General features: G+C 35.2%; 1 protein-coding gene across 1 annotated transcript in view; it reads right to left on the bottom strand.

The window, feature by feature from the left end:
• LOC129247402 (uncharacterized) overlaps window positions 1-23,332 on the bottom strand; it is a 42,366-nt gene that overhangs the window by 1,127 nt on the left and 17,907 nt on the right. The gene's annotated exons all lie outside the window — the stretch shown is intronic.

Raw genomic sequence — 23,332 nt, 5'->3', positions numbered from 1 at the left:
GGGGAAATTGAAGCCAAAAGAATAAGAAAATGTGTGTATTACAGCATTTGTAGTCAGCGATACCAGTTAATGATCGTTCCAGGAAATTCGCTGTTACAAGGGCCTGGTGAATTTATGCTGTTTGTAGGAATTCCTAAGCCAATTTTGTCGTTAATCAATTCCGATTCCAATTAAACTTATTCCCTTATTATATTTGTAGCTAATTTTTTTCCCCAACACACAAAAGGACTCTAAATTAATCAATAGGCGCAGCACCTCCAATATCAAAATAATATTTAATTCTAAAACTAAAAAAAAAAATTATTGCATTCGTTAAATGGCGAAAATGCGCAACACCCTCAGGAAAAAAAATTTTCGTAAATCAACGAAAATCGTGAGTCACTTCAAACCTGCAGTTCATTGTACTAAAATTTAATGGGTTATAAAACCACCTACCCAATTTTTCTTAATTATGATTAAAAAGTTTGAAATGCTCTTGAAAATTTGTCGAATTTTTATATGTCTTTTATATTTTCTTTAATTCTGATTAAAAAGCTTGAAATTTTCATGAAAATTTGTCGAATTTTTATATGCCATTTATAATTTCTTTTTTTTTCTTTTTGAAAATTCTGATTAAAAAGTGTGAAATTTTCATGAGAATTTATCGAATTTTTATATGCCATTTATAATTTTTTTTTTTTTTTAATCCTGATTAAAAAGTTGGAAATGTTTATGAAAATTCGTCGAATTTTTATTTGCCATTTATATTTTTTTGAAAATTTGTCAAATTTTTATATTTTTTATTTATTTTTTTTTTGAAAATTCTCATCAAAAAGTTTGAAATTTTTTGAAAATTTGGCGACTTTTTATATAGTATGCCATTTACTATTTTTTTTAAATTCTGATTAAAAAGTTTGAAATTTTCATGAAAATTTGTCGAATTTTTATATTTTCTTACAGAGTTAAAAACTTTCATGTACATGATATTAGTTGTAGAATGAACTACATTTTTATAAAAAATTAATGAAAATTAAAAAAAAAAAACAATTATCAAAACTAGTTGTTCACCGGTGTATTTATGTGCATACGAGGTGTATTCAAAAAATTAGGCGAATTTTCATTTTTCTCAAACAATATTTATTTATTCATCAATTTCTATTTTATCTCCTTCAAAGTAGTAGACCAGGATTTTTTCCAAGCCCCGAAGCAGTTTTGATATGATAACTTCAAGGTAATACTCTTTATTTACCGTACGACCTTGTGGTAAGAACTCCTGATGCACTACGCCATGGTAATCGCAAAAAACAGTGAGCAAAACCTTGACATTTGATCGAACTTGGCGTGCTTTCTTTTGGTCCTTGCTCTCCTAGACTCTTCCATTGGAACGATTGGACTTTGGTTTCGATGTCATAACCAAAGGAGTAGGTATATCCATGATTCACCGCCAGTTATGACTCTTTTAAGCAAATCTGGATCATTGTTGACGTCAATCGACAATTTCTGAGCTATGCTCATGCGACGTGGTTTTTGGTCAAAATTCAGCAATTTTTGAAGGAACTTCGCTGCCACACGCTTCATGCTCAAAATTTCCGAAAAGATTGCATGGCATGAGCCAACCGATATGTCGATATGCCGACATCCTCAGCAACTTCTCTAATTGTGCTTCGACGATTCTCCCTAACAATTTTCTTCACTTTCTCAACATTTTCATCGGTTGTTCATGCGCTGGGGCGTCCAGAGTACGCGTCGCCATTCACATTTTCTCGAGCTTCTGTGAAAAGCTTGTACGACTTGTGAACATTTTTTTGACTCAAATTACTCTCATCTATGCTACTGTAAACATTTCAAGTGGTTTTGAGCACTTAATTCCATTTTTTAAACAAAATTTTATGCAACTGCTTGGATCCGTATTTTCGATAGCAGAAAATCGCCGAATACGTGAAACACTTGTGTTATTTATGTCTCTCACAAACAAACTAAACATGCAATATTGCTTAAACCGTGAACATATCTTCGAGACGTGAACCAACATAAGAAAAAATAATAATCGAAAGTCGAATGTTCGTAGCCAGCGAAATTTGAAACTTTCACCTTAAATATAAAATATAAAATAATTATAAAATATAAAATATAAAATATAAAATATAAAATATAAAATATAAAATATAAAATATAAAATATAAAATATAAAATATAAAATATTATATAAAATATAAAATATAAAATATAAAATATAAAATATAAAATATAAAATATAAAATATAAAATATTATATAAAATATAAAATATAAAATATAAAATATAAAATATAAAATATAAAATATAAAATATAAAATATAAAATATAAAATATAAAATATAAAATATAAAATATAAAATATAAAATATAAAATATAAAATATAAAATATAAAATATAAAATATAAAATATAAAATATTGGGTTGAAGGGAAAGCTCTGTCGTATTTTAAAGAAAATATTTCATGTGGAACTCAAAAAACTTTGCTTTAACACAAACCCAAGAGATTTAATCTGATATCCAGTAGTTGTATGATGAATGTCAAACTCTTCTGTAATTTCTTGGCTTGTTAAATGGGAATTATTCTTCAACATGGATCGCAAAACGTCATTATCGATCTTGAATGGTCGTCCAGATCGATCTGTTTCTTGGAGGCTCACAATATTGGAAGCTATTTACAATATCTTTTCCGAAACCGCACATAAATTTGTACTTGCAACCGATCCCCTTTTGGAATTCAAACGTAAATGCACTCCATCTACTGACATTTTATTTCCCTTTAATATCACAAGTAAATGATGAACGGTAAAGAGGGACTCCTTTTATATTGAAAAGCAGGTAAAAATACAAAAAAAAATCCCAATGGCTTACCAACCAGATGTTTTGTTTTTTGTTTGTTTACAAGAAAATGACCTGCCTATTTAAAGTACGACAGAACTTTTCCTCCAACCCTATATCTATACTAATATTATATAGAGGAAAACTTTGTTTGTTTGTTTGTTTGTTTGGTTGTAATGAATAGGCTCAAAAACTACTGGACCGATTTTAAAAATTCTTTCCCCATTCGAAAGCTACATCATCCACGAGTAACATGGATTATATTTTATTTTGGAAATAGGGCTCAAGATATAGGTCAAAACGTGGACCCGGGTAACCCTCGGATGTGTATGTACAATATGGGTATCAAATGGAAGCTGCTGGTGAATGCTTTAGTCCAGAGTATTTTTCATGCCGCTCCGTGACTAGGGTCTCCAGATAGAGACCAAAACGTGGACCCTAGAATGTGTTTGTACAATGTGGATATCAAATTGAAGCTGTTGGTGAATGCTTTTGTACAGAGTATTTTTCATTCCGCTCCGTGACTGGGGTCTCGAGATATAGGTCAAAACGTGGACCCGGGTAACCTTTGGTTGTGTATGTACAATATGGGTATCAAATGAAAGCTGTTGATAAGTGCTTTAATACGGGGTAATTTTCATACCTATTGATGACTAGGGTCTCGAAATATATGCCAAAACGTGGACCCGCCGTGTCTTTAAACCGAATTAAACCAAACTTATGCACATTGTTAAGTAAGTATTGAAAATGGGTTTCGTAAAGTTTGGTTGTAATTCGGAGCAGTGGCAACGGGTACAGCGTTCTTTTGAACCAGCCATAATGTCGCTTACTTTTTTAACGCTTGGGGCGGAACTGAACTGTCAAATTGACAGAGTGAGTTACAATGTGTCAATATTTCTTTCTGATTTGGATGCCATAAGGAAAAAACGTAAGTGCAACATGTAAAAATTGTTTGTGAATTTTTTTGGAGTGGATTTTGGAACAGTGAATAATTTCTTACGAAATTTGAGAATTTAATGTGAAATCCGAATGAAATTATGTGTTCGTGGAAAAAAAAATTTTTTTCGTTTTTTTTTTTGAAAAATATAAATGGATAATGGTTAAAAAAGCTCCAATGCTTAATAAAACATAAATCGAAATGAAAAAATCATGGATGATCAGGAAAAAAGACGATTGTTTATTCATATGCGTTGATTTGAAATTTAAAAACAATCTTCTTTTTTCCTGATTTTCAATTTATATTTTATATTTACTCAAAAACAAATAGAAAAACAAAATATATTGTTTATGCCAAAGCGCTTGAATAAAGAATAAAGAAATAAATAATATGAAAATCATATATTTTCTGTTCTAAACCATATCTATTCTATTTTAGTGTGCCCAGCGAAGGGGGCCGGGTTTGCTAGTGAAATATAAAATATAAAACATAAAATATAAAAAATAAAATATTAAAAAATAAAACAAGTTTGCAAAATTTTCTTCCATTGTTGACTCGTTTCTTTTTACAAACTTCTAACTAAGAAAGAAACTAAGAAACTTTTCCTCAGACTACAAAATAAGCAGAAAATTAATAACTAATTGTCAAACTCACTTTAACATTCAATTCAATCACTCCAAAATGTCTATTTTGGTTTTTACTATGGAAAAGAATGGAAGTACTTGGCGCCACAGTTAACTTAACAAGTTGGCAAAAAACTCATTATAGTAGTTAAGGCAGTAAGGACAAAAGCAGAATAGGGGCAAAACATCACACAAAAAAAAAACCCTTACGGCCATTGCAGACAAGTGTTGCCCATTAAAATGCAATAAGCTTTGCTAAACACATTTATCTCTGAAGAAAATAAATTTCACTTTCTTCTTTTTCCTTGCTTCAAATTAATTGAATTTAAGTGTTGTCAAGCAGCAGGGGACATGGCGGATTTGAAGGACGAAGAACCGATATATTAATGATGTCGAAGTTTCGAGTGTCATGGCTGCACTTAATTCCATTTTTATTACCACTTACATTTTGTTGACACTCCAATTTTTCCTTCATTCATAATTTCGTTAACGAAAGCTACATGAAATTAGTCGCAACTAATGAGAAATGCGGATATGCAGCATCAAATAATAGCAAAAGTTGTTGCTTTTGTAGTAGTTGTAATAGTGATCGCCTCACTAGAAATAATCGCAAACATCCGATTGTAAGTATTTTTGGGCATAAAGAAAAACTTGTCATATGCCTTTTGGAGACAGCATAAAACTGTAGGACCGTTAGTTAGCTGGAAAATGTCAAGAAATACGCCACGAATTTCGAGCTAAGGCTTGCCAAATTATTTTCCATTTTGCCTTAGCTGATTTATTGGTCCCATTATGAAATGATTGAAATTAAAATACAAAACAGAAGTATTGTTGGAAAGAATTTTTTTTATTATAATCTGGTAGATAATTTCCTGGCATTTAATTTTTGACTATGAACAGTCTCATTCGATCAGTCCAATTTTTGATTATTTTTTCCAATAAATCTGAATAACAAATCTAAATGAGCGCAATCAGCGAAACTTCGACGCAAGCGATGATCGTTTGGCTTCAATTCTTGCACGAGCTGTATTTTTTAGGCACACAAGCCAAGATCCTTATGTACGATTTTCCACCTAGTCAAGCGACAAAGGCCAAAGGGATGAGAACGATGTCGAATCGACATTTCGACGTCTTCTTCAACACTTCGCTCTAAGAACTTCGCGAACCGATTCTTTTCAAAATAAATATTCACTATTTTCCTGGTGATTCCTGGTGACTTGCCAAACCTTACTAAATAGTTCGCCATTTTCATTTGTCAAAACCATAGTTACCGATATCGATAGTTTTCATGCAGTAGACATTTTTGTGTTCAGTATTTCAAAACCATCAGATGTCCTAAGCAAATCACCATGTAAAGGATTTTGCTTAGCAGATCAGTCGGCTTTCACACACACAAATCCACTGCTGCTTAGTACTCGCAATACTTTCGCTCCATTTAATTTTGAGATATTTGTTGTAAAATCATCTCTAGTAGAGTCTATATATCCAGCTCGTTCAAATATTCTTTACTCGGAGGATTTTAAAAGCAGCCCACGTTAAATGTAAATGGCTTAGGAAATGTTAATTTAGGATTGGCTTTCTAAGTGTGAAGTTAACTTCTTTAACGGATATTTTCAATTCATTGGATCTAAACTATTTCACAATAGCTTTCTCTTACCCGCTTGAAATTTGAAAAAGGCGAGCCAAGGAGCACCGCGAGAATGGTAACTCCTAAAACACTCAGACTAAAAAGCCCATCGTAATAAAAGCTCTGGAAAGTAAAAGGGTAGATAGTCAAGGCGGAAAGGAGAGAAGTGATCGAGCGAAAGAGATAGGACAGAATAGGGACAGAGACAAAGATAGCTAGTCCTGTGAGAATTTTCCAGTTTCTTTGATAAATCTGAAATTATAATCCAGTTTCAGAGGACCAGTGAAATTCATTCAGATTTATCAAAAAATCTGGAAAATGCTCATCAATCTCATGACATCTCTAATAAATGTAAAACACTAATTTTTTATTTTTTTGTCGGGACAGACTAGCAAGTACAGCACTCAGACACAATTAAATCCATTGTACTGCACTCGGATTCCCTTTTTAATTTTCCTTAAATCTACTCGACCACCGAAGAAATCTGAGTAGATCTTGGGGTTCCAAGGAGTCAAGGTGGTTGCTTTTTAAAGCGTCAGTGCCAAAGACCTCACGCCTGATTCGAGCGAAGGCGGGGCAGACACAGAGAAAGTAGTCCGCCGTCTCGTCCTTCTCTCCACATGCTGGGCAGAGTGCACTGTCTGAGATGCCCACCTTTTCCATGTGCCTTGCCCGTAGAAAGTGGCCCGTTATCAGTACAACCAGCCTCCTACAGTTCCCTCTGCTTAGTGACAGGAGGAACTGCGACAGTCAGTCGGTCATGACAGGTAACATCTATTTTGTCCATCTGCAGCCTCTCTCAGCCTGCCAAGCTCGCTTGTGGGTGGGTTAGAGTAAACCGTTTGCTAACTGTGGCTTTGATAGCTGCAGGAGGGAGTGGCAGAACGGGCTCCTGGCCAAGAAAGTTGGCCTCTGAGCCTATTCTGGCTAAAGAGCCGGAGATCTCGTTACCCGCGATACCCACGTGTCCCGCGACCCATGTTGCATCAGGCTATTATGTCTACCGACATAATTCAGCCTGGATTTACAGAACTCGACTACCCTTGAAGTGGTTGAGGGCCTGTCTAAGGCCATGAGCGTACTCATAGAGAAAGCTCTCAGTGCTATCCGCCTCCTCTAAGCAAGACACGCAGATCGCGTGCTCAATGATTCCAATGGTGGTCACATGCTCACCCCATAGGTTGTGTCCTGTAATAATACCGACCATCAACCGAATGTCTTTTCTTACACATTTTAGAACAAAGTTCGACAGTTTTCTGTTCTGGGTGGTCACAAAACACTTTGTGGTTCTGCAGCATCTTAGACCGGTCCATCGCTCTTTATGTAAATTGCATACGTAATCGCTGATCCACTTCATGATTCCTGCAGAACTGATTCCGATGCTTGGCTCTGGTCCCTGAGGGGTAACCGTTGGAGGTTTGCTTTACGTTCTCCAGGACCTTCAGTGCGGCCTGACTATCAGCATGTTTTGGATACTGCTCAGACAGCATCTTAAAGACTTTTCTGTGTCCCAAAATTCCGTCTTCGTGCCAGAGAACATATTTATGAAATCTACACATTGATTTTATTGCTTTTTGCTGTATTACACTTCTTTGCAGTCTCTAAAATTCCTGATGTGTGGGCTCAACCATGATCCGTCGCCACCTCAGAAGCATAAGTGGTTATTGGTCTGATAAGTGCTGTATGTATCCACAAGACCACAGCAGGTTTCAGACACCAGCTTTTTCCAAATGCTCTACGGCGTTGTTGAAAAATCGTTAATGCCCGATCCCACTTCAGCGAAACATGCGTCATCCAAGGCAGTATCTTACCGAAGATTTCTTCCAGATATTTAACTTCGTCAAGACTGACTGTCTCATTTTTCAGTGCTGGAAGACTAAGTCCATACAATTTCCGTTCTCTTGTGAACAACACTAAGCTGGTTTTGTGCGGTTTTGACGGAAAGACCTTGTCGCTTGCCCTCTCATCAACATTTATACTTGTAGACTTTCCAATGAGTTAGAAATTATATTTCATTGCAACGAATTAAAATTCGCGTCTATTAAAATTATCAGATCTAACTGATAGGCTAATCGCCCTTCCATTTTTATTTTACAATAGAAATGCGAGACTTTATATATCGTGAAATGGAAAGTGTCAGACGTGACAAGAAATTGGTACCCGCAACAAATTGCAGCAATATCCCTACATATGTATGTGTATGCATGCAGATATAAGCAACTAAGTGGTGCAAAGTGGCATGCAACTGTCTAAACTATCAGCCAACAACTGGAGTGACAAGTGGATAGCAGCTAAATGGTTCAGTTGTAAGTTGTAATTACATTTACTGCTACCTCTGTCAATTAGGCAAATGTCAAGCGTTTGACGTATGTGCGTGGTCACTACGCATTAAATACTTCCCCTGCCGGCACAAGTATGAAAAAGTAGAAAATTACTGAACATAGCTTATGAACTAACTATTTGCCCGATATGAAAGGCAAAAATAAATTTTTTTAGATTTTTAATATTAGTCGGTCTTACTAAGCAGATTCACACAAATGTCCATCCCTTCATCTGAGAGGAAAAGCTCCTATAAGTACACCCTTTTGGTAGAGCAGCCAACGTTTACCATGTAAGCGCCTCCGATTGAAAGCTAATTCTTATGAGAATTTTTTCGGATAGATGCCAACAGACTAAAAAAAATGTGCTCTGCTTATCCACAAGAAATCTAACTCAGTTTGTTATTCCGCTCTCGAGGATATATATACAGTGGCCGACATAACTATGAATACCCCTTGAAGAAATATTTTGTTATGGAAATAAGTCCGTAAGCTGTTCCTCGAATTTAATTATCTTTTCTCATGGCGGAACAATTTTCACTAATTGCGTCTCAGTTGCTCTTCGGATTCGACAAAAGTGTGCATACCACTAAAATATTTGCGTGTGTTGTCCTTCGTTTTAAATATTTCCCAAATTCGTAGTGAAAAGGTAATCGAAACAATCTTTTGGTGTTTATTTTACCCTGTATTTTACAACAAATATTATTATATTAGCATATTGTAGTGCCTAAAGTGTAGAAGGAAATAAGCATTGATTTAAAAAAACTAAGTGTTCAGGCCCACAAATATGGATCGGGGTATGGCAAAATTGCTAAAAAATATAATAGATGCAAGTCAACAATCCAGAGAGTTATAAAAAGTTAAAAAAACAATGGCGGCTTTGCGAGCGCTCCAATAACAGGTCGGCCAAGGGTAACCAATTCTCGCGATGACACGCAAATAGTAAGGGAAATTAAGAAAGACCCGACAACTTCGGCAAGAAAGTCTTCAAATTAATGTAAGCGAGCGAACAATTCAGCGGAGAATTCGTGAAGAGGGTTTTTTTAGTCATTACAAGATCAGGGAACCTTTCATCAGCAATAAAAACATGAAAGCGCGACTAGCATTTGCCAAAAAGTACTTCAATATGCCATTGAGCTTCTGGGAGAGGGTTATATGGAGCGATGAGAGTAAGTTTGAGTTTAAAAATACTAAAATAAGAGAACAAGTGTGGCGAAAAAGTAATGAGAGGCTCCAATCAAAGTGCGAGCAAAGCACAATTAAGTTTGGCAGGGGGAGTGTGCTTATCTGGGGCTGCTTTCCCTATAGCGGTATATATATGTACCACATACATATTCAAGGAGCCCTCGGCGCGAAGAATTGGTCTTGGACACAATTTCATCTATCAACAAGACAACGACCCCAAACATACCAGTCGCGTAGCAAAGGAATACTTTAGACAAAACTCAATAGAGCTTTTAGAATGGCCCGCTCAAAGCCCCGACTTAAATCCTATCGAGCACTTATGGCAATATTTAGACAACAAAATCCATCGATGAAGTTGCCGCTCAAAGAAAGCAGAATTTTTTCAGAAACTGCAAGAAACCTGGAATAAAATACCTGAAGAGCTTCTTAAGAGATTAGTCCACAGTATGCCACGCCGCCTTTTGGCTGTAATTAACGCAAAAGGCGGCAACACTAAGTATTGAGTCATTTGCATTACGTTATTACTTTTACTATTACTAGTAGGGTACAAGGGTACGCAAATTTTGTCGCTACAAGTTTCTGGGCATTTATAAAAAAAAATATGAAAATAATATTTTGTTTTTGGAATTGAAATATTTCGATTTGTGTTTTTATAATGTTACTATATTATAAATAAAATAATAAGTTAATCGAAATTTGAATGATATAATAGAAAAAATTATTTGTGTTTGAATTTTTCCTTAGGTAGGGTATGCATAGTTATGTCGGCCACTGTATATATAATTGGCGCGTACACCCTTATTGGGTGTTTGGTCGAGCTCCTCCTCCTATTTGTGGTGCGCGTCTTGATGTTGTTCCACAAATGGAGGGACCTACAGTTTTAAGCCGACTCCGAACGGCAAATTTTTTTTATAAAGAGCTTTTTCATGGCAGAAAAACACTCGGAGGTTTGCCATTCCCTGCCGAGGGGCGACCGCTATTAGAAAAATGTTTTATTTTTAAATCTCATTGCAGGTTTTTTATTATAATTTCACTACAAACGATTTTTTATCTTTAAAGTTTTTCTGGCTCAAAATTGTCATGAGACTGTGTCGATGCCTTTCTGGAAGATAATCAAGTCGATCGATTTTTTGAAAGCCAACAACAGAGTTTCACAAGAGTTTTTACATCCAAAAATTCAGCTTTTGAATTCGAGTACAATTTATTTACTAAATAATAGGCATTATGTGGTAGCCTTCAATAATGGGTCTTAGCAACCTTTTGTGCCATCTTCAGGCATACCTCAAAATTATATAGATCACCTTATATGCAAAGATTATTTTAAGAACCTCGTGGCCTGTAAGTGCTCCACAGAGTAATCTGAGGCTCTTTTTATCTCGCAGATTTTGCTCTATTGCCATTGAAGTTCAAAAACTTTTTGGAGTGATTAAGGCCGCTTGTGCCGTTCCAGTGTTCCCTGATTTTAGTTTGAAACCATTTTTTGGTTTCCTGTTTTATATCATTTTTGTTAAAGCCGAAAAATTGGGTTGGCCCAATAAATATGCCTTCTGCCCCTTTTTTGGCATAAAAACCTGCCTTCTCGATTCCTTCGTGTCCCTCATGCCCTAGTAACCAAATCAGTGAGACCTGATTATGAGTGGCCAGTTTGTTGAGTGCATTATTGAGTGGTAAAGGTCACATTTGAAGATTTATTTTCGTTCTCTTTCAAGCGCCAGCGCCAGATTTTATTTATGCCGATTTGGAACTTCGAAGATATTTCTGTGGGATCTGTTGCTGTCGCCATCAGCAAAAGTACCGGTTAGAACACCATTTGTGATTGGCAGATCGACTTTAAAAATTAGGTGCAGGATTGGACCTAATATGCTGCCTTATGGGACCCCAGCTTTAATTTGTTAGAATTTGGAGAATTCATTTTCATCATTTACATAGAACAGACTTTGACTTAGATACGATTTAAGAAGGAAGTAGACAATTAGCGGTAATTTCTTTTTTATTTTAAGGAGTAGACATTAGTGACACACTTGGTCGAAAGCTTCTGATATGTCCAGGAAAACTGCTGAACAAATTTGTTTTTGGTCGAGCGCTGTTGGTATTTTTTAGACCTATGAACCTATGTGGAGTCTATGGAGCTACTCCAATTTCGAATGCTCTTTCCTGAAACCGAACTGATGTTTTGGGATTATTTGTTTGCCTCCAATAACAACCATTAAATGTTTAAGAAAAAAAATTTCAAAAACTTTTGGCAGAGCTGGTAGAAGGCTGTTAGGATGATAAGATTTCACTTCGTCGCCTGGTTTTCCAGCTTTAAGCAGCATTTTAATTTCTACCAAAAAAACTTGGGCTAAATAAATAATAAATATTACATCGGCCCTCGAAATTTAACCACCCTTTATAAAATATTCTATTGTATTTAGCTTAGTATTCTCATTACATGAAAGATATCCAATGCGAATAAGAGCTGCTTGAGTGCTGTATGGAATGTCACTACATAGAAAACATACAATACATTTACCTATAAATTACTGAAAGCCAGCATTTGGAAAAAACACACAGAGTGTGTGTGCATAGATATTTGTGTGTAAATGTCTGTATGTACATTAGTTTAGCGTGCCAGTGTGAGCAAATAGTGAGAAAATTCCTTCACAGGCATTCATATTTCTATTGACTTCTAATTTTTTCGCCATAGTGATCGCCATTGTTATCACTTAGTTGCCAAAGTATTTAATTTTTATTTTTTTATTTTTATCATATTTTTCACATTTTCTAAACAACAAGAAAAGCAAAACTCTGGCGGCTGGTTTATTTGGTTTACTTACTTACACAACCGCATATTAACAAATTACATGCGAACATTTCTACAAAGCTAAACCAAAAATATGAGGAAATGCAAATACAACCATGAGAGCAAACAGCAGAGATTCAAATAAATTTAAATGCATATCAGGTGTCCCATTAAGGCCGCCTATTTTCAATTCATTGCCATTTATTTGCATCGGCTTTACAGCGTTGAGTTTTATTACACGGAATTGCATGGGAATTTCTATAGCAAATTAGGAATTATATAGGAAATAAAAAAATGCACTAACGAAATCAGAAGAGGTTTGAGAATGTTGTAGCAGTTCACTAAGCCCTACCAGTGCGGACGTGCCCTATATTCATCATCCTACCCATCCAACGGAGGCCCAGGAAACGTGGTGTTACAATAGGTTGAGTCTAACGGGAGAGGGGTGTTCGGTGAGTGGGTTTAAGAGTGCATGTGAATAGATGATGAGTATCTTGCGGGATAACTTCACGTGCCGCACAGATATTGAGTATATCGAGGTCGATTCTGTATAAGTAGGAGTTAACTGCTACAATATCCGGACCGTAATTCAGAGGATAAGATAGCTTGGACACGTGTTTAGAATGCCCAAGGAGATAATAACTCGAAAGGCAGTTGAATTGCTGTTGGAGGCCGAAGAAGAGGACGCCTCAGAAAGAGATGGCTCGAAGATGACCTTGCAAAGCTGAACGTGCGGCGGTAGGAAGAGGTAGCTTCAAATAGAGACGGGTGGCGCAAGGTTGTGAATGAGGCAATAGTTCACAAAGGAATGTGATGCTAAGAAGAAGAAGAACAATTGAGCCTAAATTACGCTGGTCTCACGAGACAGCTGAAATCTTCGTCTGTAATTAATGCGGGCTAGACTCCGATAACGGCATTCGGAGGTCGGAAGTTTAGGAAGGTAGTGAGAGTCTGCCGGTGAATGTCGTTTAGTGTCTCCTGACTCGCCTGCAAGGTGGCTCAGGCTCTAGCAGGATAAGGTTGATGCAGTGAAAAAAGGCATGATTTTAAGAATTTCTCTTGGCGATAAAGAGAGAGTTATTTTTATTTAATCCATCGATTTTCATATAATAATGCACCATTTGAACAATATTTCTCTCAATTTAGCGATTGGTCCGTTATATTTTGAGTTATCGCGTACATCAGCTTCAGAAAAAATTCTTTAAATTTTTGCAAATATAGACACCCGATCGGGAGTACCGACAATTTTGATCCGATCGAATTGAAATTTTTACAAAATATTCTTGAGATACGAGGGTGGCTTGAAAAGTCCGTGCCAAATTAAAAAATACTTATTTGTTTGGGGTAAGCCTATTTTATTTTTCGACACTTCGTCCAACGCTGTTCTAGTTTATTCATCTCTCTCCAAGTCTGAAAAATAGCCATTCGCTTCTGCAATCCACTCCTCATTCGAAATAAATCTCTTTTCCGCCAACCATTTCTTCCACTAGGGGAACAAATAGTAGTCCGAGGGAGCCAGGTCTGGAGAATAGGTGGGATGTGAAACGAGTTGGAGTCCAATTTCCATTAAATTTGCGACCTCAACTGGTGCTTTGTTGCGATGAAAAAGGAAAATCATTCGACTTCCTCGATTAAAACGAATGCCAAACACAAAGAAATAGACCGGTCCGGCTGAAACTCGGTGTGTCTTCTTTCAAGAGATGCTATTAACTAAACATAACTTCGATACGTGCCAGTAATGACATCTCTCTTGCTTGGCATGAACTTTTCAAACAAACCTCGTATTATGTTTTCATACCAAAAAAATAGAAAAATTTAAAAATAAAAGTTTAAATACTCCCCCTTAGGTATTTGATTATGTAAGTGTACAAGGTGGCGCATAAATAATCATCCAATTTTGCTTTTAAATAACTCTTTTACTAAAAACAAAAATAAGTATAAGTATAAGTATAAGTATAAGTATAAGTATAAGTATAAGTATAAGTATAAGTATAAGTATAAGTATAAGTATAAGTATAAGTATAAGTATAAGTATAAGTATAAGTATAAGTATAAGTATAAGTATAAGTATAAGTATAAGTATAAGTATAAGTATAAGTATAAGTATAAGTATAAGTATAAGTATAAGTATAAGTATAAGTATAAGTATAAGTATAAGTATAAGTATAAGTATAAGTATAAGTATAAGTATAAGTATAAGTATAAGTATAAGTATAAGTATAAGTATAAGTATAAGTATAAGTATAAGTATAAGTATAAGTATAAGTATAAGTATAAGTATAAGTATAAGTATAAGTATAAGTATAAGTATAAGTATAAGTATAAGTATAAGTATAAGTATAAGTATAAGTATAAGTATAAGTATAAGTATAAGTATAAGTATAAGTATAAGTATAAGTATAAGTATAAGTATAAGTATAAGTATAAGTATAAGTATAAGTATAAGTATAAGTATAAGTATAAGTATAAGTATAAGTATAAGTATAAGTATAAGTATAAGTATAAGTATAAGTATAAGTATAAGTATAAGTATAAGTATAAGTATAAGTATAAGTATAAGTATAAGTATAAGTATAAGTATAAGTATAAGTATAAGTATAAGTATAAGTATAAGTATAAGTATAAGTATAAGTATAAGTATAAGTATAAGTATAAGTATAAGTATGAGTATAAGTATAAGTATAAGTATAAGTATAAGTATAAGTATAAGTATAAGTATAAGTATGAGTATAAGTATAAGTATAAGTATAAGTATAAGTATAAGTATAATCCGCATCGCTGTGAAAATTATATTAATTTAAACGTTTAAAATATTTTTAAATTTAGATTACCTTAGGTGGCTAAAAGGTATTTATTTTTTGTTTTCGTTCATTTTTCTTTCTTCGTAAAACATCTACAGTCACTCACGCCATATTTTATACCTACTCCTTTTTTTTGCTGCGGCGTGAATTCTCTGTATGTTGGTTTTTTTTTTTTTGCATTCCAATGAAAGGAGGGGATACTTTTTTGTACGTTGAGAGATAAATGAGATAAAACAAAATAAATACAATTTCTGCATACTCAGTTTTTCTATTTTCGCAAAATATAATGAATTATGGAACTCTTTATAAAAAAATCGTATCTGTGACAAATAAGGTGCGAGTGACTGTGTGTATTTACATATTTCAATTACGGTATACGCTTTTGTATGGCATATCATCTGCTAATCGAACTTGAAATATCAAAGTGATAAGAAAAAGTGTTTTTCTTTTCTTTTCACACGCCCCCCGCTCGGCCGGCACTGCGAACATTCGAATTCCATTCTACACCTGTCAATTTTTTTACATTTCCGAGGCAGCCGATTGCCTGCCAGTCACAATTAACTGGTGGAAAAATCCTTAATCTTTTACCTACTGAATTAATAGCCGCAAATTTTTGCTCTTAAACACGTATTTCATATATCGTTAGCAATGCGGTTATAATTGAATTAGTGCTAAATATAATACTTTGTAAGCATTGGGAGATTAAATTTAAGTATTTTACATACGCATGTGAAAATTTGTGTTTGAATTTGTAAATTTAATTAATGTACGCCTGTGAAATTATTGCTTATTAATAGCGGAGCAAAAGCTAATTAGCAATGGGCAAAGGCAGTAAATTATGTAAAGGGTGATTTTAAAAGTGTACAGCTGTAAAATAATATGTCACCCTTAGCTTTTAGCTTTGCTGACGAAGTATTGACGTCATGCGAGACCAATTTAAATAAGGGGAAATCACGAAATGCAAATTTTTGGCACTTCTTTCAAATAATGAAACCATACAATTTCAGCTTCGCGGTCATATCGAATTGAAATATGGCGGCTGCCGTAATACTTCATTATATTATTATTATAAATGGATATTTGGGCACTGCGACCTAAAAAGATATATTGTGCGGCCATGTAGCCTACTCAAACAGTTTTGAGCTATTGATAAATCTTAAAACTGCTATACACTTAATTTCGACCAGGAGATTTGGATCTAAAACCTCGCTTCACAGGTCAGTCTTGCGTCGTGCCACTGCTGGGCAGTCGCATAGAACATTTTCTGTTCTTTCTTGTGCCTCTTTACAGAGTCTACAAGAATCATTTTCCACCACATCAATTTTTTTGTGGTAATTATGTTTACAATGTCCCGTAAATAGTTCAATGTAGATTTTTATGCCTTTTCTGCTGTGGTTTAGGATTGCCTCTACCTTTATACAACTTGTATTTTTAAGCCTCGTTGTTCGGGCTCACGTGAAAAGTCACCTTTGAAGCTGTTGTTTATTCCGCAGAAAGGTTCAGGACCCATGAAGGGAGTGTTTTCATTCTTTTTCGCTAAAGTGTCCGCAATTTAATTCTCTTCGTGCCCTTCATGTCCCGGTACCCACATCAAAGTAACAAAGTTTCTTGATGATAGAGTTTCGAGAATTTCAAAACATTCCCAGACCAACCCTGATTGCAATGAGAAGCTGTCTAGCGGTTTTAGAGCTGCTTGACTGTCAGAGAGAATGTTGATATTGGCACTGCGTATGCCTCTTCGAAGACATTCCTGGGAGTCTGTAGTCCGAGTAGTGGATGAAACAAAAAGTATCTCTTGAATCCAACGTTGCATATGATATGACAGCTCTGCATTAATTTCATTTTGAAAAACTCAAGGTGGCTCAAAATTAATCTTCTTATCGCAAGTTTATAATTTTTGCAAATGACGTCATACGTCAATCATAGTTGACAGTTGTGAACTGGACAGCTGCAGTATTGTAATCAAATAATTTATAAAAATTCTTTTATATTTCTTTATTTTTACTTCAAGCTGGGCATCTAGCTTGTAAAGCAATTGTTTTATTTCTGATTTCTTACATACTACGTACAAGCATTTTTATAGGAATTTTAGTCAATGCAAATCAATAATAATTTTTCGGTGTTTACTTATGTAATATGATTCTAGCATTCACGCGCCGAACATAAAAGAATTACGTTAGCTATGTTTGCATTTAATTTCAAGTATAATGAACCTTTTTTAAGAAATATGATATTATTTAAACGGCACAGCAAAGTGAATGCATAAGTGGACAATAAATTATTTTAAAACCAAAACAAAACAATAAATGTTTATGAATATTAATGTTAAGGAATATCCGACTTATAATCATACTACAGTATAAAGAATTCCATCACTCAAAACCAATTTTTTATCTAGTAAAAAAATTTATTCAAGAACAATATAGAATGGTTAATTTTGCGCCATCTTGTAGATATGATAAAAAAATATCCTACTTATACTTTGAAGCACTGGCCTAAGCATATCGCTTGTGAGTTAAGCGGCTATAAACGGAGGCGGTTAATCATCGCTAAACTGTTGTTACTTTCAAATACAAATTCTCCGTTTGTCGAGCAGCGGAACTCTCTAGCGTGCAGCGAAAGTGGCAATTATTTAGGTGTTAAGAGTGAAACCAATGAAAGAAACTATGGTATATGTGTTTTGTGGGTGTATTTATTTTGGCGAAGGGGAATTACTTTGAAGAATATGAGGGAGACTTGTAATAATCAATAAGTTTAGGTTAGGATAGCCAAGTTGCTTGTCTAAGACAAGACATTCGGTGCCCTTAAGGCGCGTTGGGATTTTATATATAATTGGCGCGTACAGCCTTTTTGGGTGTTTGGCCGAGCTCCTCCTCCTATTTGTGGTGTGCGTCTAGAAGTTGTTCCACATATGGAGGGACCTATAGTTTTAAGCCGACTCCGAACGGCAGATATTTTTATGAGGAGCTTTTTAATGCAGAAATACACTCGGAGGTTTGCCATTGCCTGCCGAGGGGCGACCGCTATTAGAAAAATGTTTATCTTAATTTTGGTGTTTCACCGAGATTCGAACCGACGTTCTCTCTGTGAATTGCGAATGGCAGTCACGCACTAACCCATTCGGCTACGGCGGCCGCGTTGGGATACCTGCATTTTATTTCCATTCTCTAACTAAGTTGCTTAAACCACTTAGATTTTTTAAAGAAGGTAACTATTCCCTCCAATGAGACATTATACAAATTTCCTTGATCGACAAAGAAATAATCGTCAAGATATTTGGCACGGCTTCTTTGAAGCACAACGAATTCACAGAGGAGGTGTTGTACCGACTCAATTTCTTCTTCATCTCCACAACTCCTGTATATGCCTTTAAGAGGTACACCCGTTCTACTGACTAGAGTGCCAATAGTGCAATGACCCTTTATAAAACCTGTAAAGACGCTGGTAGTTGATCTGTTGAATCCAGGCATTTTGTTCTTTTAAGATTCAGTTTTGGAGACCTTGCAGTTAGTAATCAGCGACCACCTTCTATTGGTTTCCGCGATTACGCTCAAGTCAATCGCAGGGTATAAAAGAATGCTAATGTCTTCTACCACCCGCTGAAGGTTAAGCTCAGGTACACTCATCCGCTCTTTCATTTCTTTCCCTCCACACCAGTAAAGTTTGGTGTTGTGTTGTTGGATAAGCGAGAGCGACCTTCTGCATTATTTAACACATCTTGAATTGATGTGCGCTGAGTTCAGTGCCTTAATCGCTACTTGACTGCCAACAAAACTGGTAAGGTTTGGTGGAGGTAAGTCTATAAAGATTGTACAATTTTTAGGACTGCATTAATTAGATTGACCGGATTCTTAAAATTATTTATAAATACTGAATGCCGAAATATCAGCTTCCTTCTCAATTTTGTTCGTTATTTATAAAAAAAATTCTATCAGGCAAATCCTGCATAATGTAATGGAAATAATAAATTTTCCAAATGGAAACTGATAGAAACACTTATTTTTTTGCTAAGGTATCTCCGAAATGGAATTTTTAAATCGCAATGATTTCAAGTCGCATGCCTGTAAATCTTTAAAACAAGCACCCATTACTTCGCGTGTTGGAATATTAAAACAATATTTTTAATTAATAGACACGATTACTAAGGCGCATTTTAAGTTGTTATTAGGCAGTTTTTCGTAATGAATGAATATTTTTAATTGTATGTGGAATTGATTAGCACCACTGTGGGAATCAAATGTACGTGTCTGGAGGTAATTAAATCATATTTAGAGATTTCATTTGTAGAATCATATAAAAATAAATGGAGTATAAATTAACCTATAGCAAATATGTAACTTTGTGATCTGGGCAAATTTTCAACACGTGCCTTAACTTGAATAATAACACATTTTTGTTTTACTAGAAATCTGTGTATAATTTTACGAATGTTTTCGATAGGTTGGGTCCAAATACGGAATCAGAATTGATTGCATAAAGTGCAAAAAATGCGATTTTGAAGAATATTTGAGGTTATGTTTCACTGAGTTTCAAGTAGGTAAGTGCAAAATACTGTTGATTATTTTTTTTTTTCGCTGAGGTGCCACGACATTTCTTCCATACGAAATATCTCCCGTAATTTTTTAAATATAAGAAAATGATAAGCAAAAAACTTCCCAAAAATCAATGTTTTTTTGTAGTCACTTGATGATTGCGCACTGTGATAATAAACTTCATGGGCTATAAAATTGCGAACCCAAAAAAATTTAAAAATTGTCACTAAAAGTTTAAAGTTTCGATGAAATGTTGAAACATTTTTTATAAAAAAAAATAATTTTTTTTCGCTGAGGTGTCAAAAAAAAAATTGCAAAAAATCACTTGAAACGTGAGACCTCCAACAGGCAGATATCCACAGCCAGTCAGAGCAGTTGGTGTAATGGAGAAGGTGGATGGGATTTAGGTTGGCGCACTGTCCCAGGCTGTCGAAGAAAGGAGCCCCCAGTGATCTTAATCGCCTAGCACCCAAGCCCGGACATTTACAGAGAAAGTGCTCTACAGTTTCCTTCTCTGAAAGGTCCCCACAGCTTCTACAATGGGGGTTAAGTGGTAACCCTAGCTTTTCCGCGTATGTGCCGATCGACCAGTGACCGGTAAACACTGCTACGAGTTTAGAAGTTGAATGGCGAGGAGTCCAAAGAACTTTCTGAGTCCTTCGTATATCGTATTGGGGCCAAAGGGTATTCGAATTAGAACATGAAGAAATGGAGCTCCATCTTTTCTGCGCCTTCCTGAAAAATAATTTCTGCAGTTCCCCTTTAACTACTGTCAGGGGGATGCCGATGCCCAGGTAGGAGGTCTCTGAGGCCAATTCAGAGTCCCCTTCTTTGCAAGCTCATCCGTAATTTCATTTCCCTCTATATTCCTATATCCTGGAACCCAGATAAGAGAAATGTTACCTGCGCACCGTAGAGATTTGATCTCCTCCTTACAAGAGTTTGCTAATATCGTTCTGCGGAGTTTACTAATTTTGTTTCTAGCGTAGTGAGAGCCTTGATCGCGGCTTGACTATTGCAGAAAATATTAATATTTCCCTCGGTCCCGCGTTCCCTAAGCATTTTGCATGCCATCCTGCAGAACCGCAAAGACTTCTGTTAAAAAACACTAGCAGTGTTCAGCAGTTCAAAAGATGTAGATAAATTGGCTGATTTAGAGAAAACCCCTGCTCCGACTTCCAATTCCATCTTGGAACCGTCAGTGAAGACAGGTACAAGCTTTGGTGCAGATTTTCCCCTCGATCCAATCCTGCCTATTTGGAAAGATTGCCCTACCACAGCCCTCAAACTCTAGTTTGCGGATAGAGAGATCTGTTCGAAGTTCGGAGAAATACGATGTTAACTGCCCGAAAATGCTACCATGTCCCTTGAGAGATTGGCTCCAGAGGAGCCGACGAAATTATCGGCGTATGCTACTACCTCAACCCCACCCTTATTTAGCATTATCAGAACTTCGGCAATAGCAACTAGCCAAAGTAGGAGCGAAAGAACACCACCCTGCGGCGTCCTCCTGTGAACGAATCTAGTGACTTTAGCCCCTCTAGTGACCCCATTAACTTCCCTGTAGCTAAGCATGAGTGATATCCAGAGACAGATAGGTCTTTCCACTTCTAGTCTATCAAACGCAATGATAATTGATTCCGCTCTGTTGTTATTAAAAGCTCCTTCTATATTTATGAAGGCCGCCAAAGTGAATTGTTTGCCTTTCAGAGATTTTTCCACAGTCCCTACGACCTCGTGTAAGGCTGATTCCCTTTCAGGTAAACGTGTACTTTCTGATAATAAACTTCATGGACTATTGAATTACGTAGTACCAAGAAATTTTTTTTAAATGCTGGTGAAAAGTTTAAAATTTTGATTAAAGTTTGAAAATTTTCTACACAGTTTGAAATTTCGTCTTATATGGTTGGATGCTGTATTAAAAAAAATATAAAAAAATAATAAATAGTGGTGTGCTTAAAATTTTGCAACGCGTTGTATATGAAAAGAAATCGTTGGGAAATGAATTAATTGTGGTTAGGGACAGTACAAATTTATATATTATATTATACATACATACATAGACTTCGTTACTTGTTTATACCTCTATCTATTTTTATTCGCAATTTTATTATTTTATTTTTATTTTGTTTTTTTTTTTTACTTTGTTTTTCCCTTTCTTATTTTCTTTTTATTTGTCTTTTTCATTATCTGTTTTTTTAATTCTTTTTATTTATTTTTTTTTTTTTTTGGCAATTGTACAGATTTATTCATCCACAAAGGTCAAAGCGTCAATGTATCGTTTCGCATCGGCGCCTTGCAGTTGTTCGTATGTGGCGCTTTTGTTCTTGGCGCACACTTTGCACATTTATTTGAAATAAAGGCCCAATCGACAATGGTGCAGATGCAAAAATAAACATTCACACAATACCTACGTAGGTTATATTTGGATCTGCATATGTATTAGTGCTTAGGTATACGAGCACGTGTTGAGCTGCGCATGGGGTACATTTCAATAGCAACCTATCTAAGACCTTTGCTATTGAACATTTTACCTTTTTTTGTAGGCTTACTTTTGATTCAAATCTTTTAAAACGCTTTTTTGATTACTGAGCAATTTTATATTTGGTTATAAAAGGAATGTAAAGTTTTAAATTGGTGATTTAGTGTTGACATGAAAATTCCACTTTGAATTGCCTTATTTTGGATTTATTCTTGTTAAGATAATCGAAGCACACAGCATAACCTTTAAAAAATGAAATTATATTATAAAAATATCAATAATTCCATATAATAGTTCTGTGTATTCAGCCGAAATTATTGTCATATCCTAGAACCGCACAATATCCTAAAAACATAACCTAGTAAAACACAAAAGGAAAAAGTTTGCCATGCGCTCAGACTCTCTCCGGTCTTAATTCCATAGCCAATATAAATAACAGCAGTTATTACACAACCAATATCAGAAATATTATCCCACAACTATTTTAATCAGAATAATATTGTTGGGAATAACCTCGCCCATCCAGCCGCTAATTAAAGTCCACTAACTAGAGCACAGACAACTTCAACTTACTCGATATTAAAAATCGTATTGAACAATACTTCCACAACAAACAACGCCCCGAATGGAACGTAACCAATGACTGGCATAAAAACATTAACTACACAAATACCCATAAAACAGACTTCCTACAAAAAACAAACCCATACCCGACTAAGCATTATACAATTCGAACGCCTTGGGTTAGGATACCCGAAAATAACACACGGCCATTTTATGAATAATACTAACCCAATAGACTGCAAAGCTATCATAGCCACAGTCACTCATCTTCTACTGAGCTGCCCATTGCCACCTATAGCGAACAAATATTTACTAACACAATCCCCATTTTGATACCTCTTAGTCCCTTCTGTGGAATCAATATCCCTAATAACTTAACTTCTCAAAAGAACCAATATTTATCATAGCATCTAAAATCAAATGTATCTACATTTAAGTAGACGGAAACCTAAAAAATTTCGATTTTGTTTTTTCATATAATGTTAATATAATCCTTTAAGAATATTTAAAAAAAAATTTAGAACGTAAATTTAAGTATATCTTATATTATAGGTCGTCAACCGTGACGACTCTATTCTTTGCGTTCGAGCGCTGGTAGAGGTATAGTTACGTTGCCGACTTTAGAAGCGTTTTTCTCAAAACTATATT

The sequence above is a fragment of the Anastrepha obliqua genome, chromosome 5 (genome assembly GCF_027943255.1).
Source record: "Anastrepha obliqua isolate idAnaObli1 chromosome 5, idAnaObli1_1.0, whole genome shotgun sequence".
NCBI classification, from domain to species: Eukaryota; Metazoa; Arthropoda; class Insecta; order Diptera; family Tephritidae; genus Anastrepha; species Anastrepha obliqua.
Note: the sequence above shows the minus strand (reverse complement) of the source record. Positions and strands in the feature narration are given on the sequence as shown.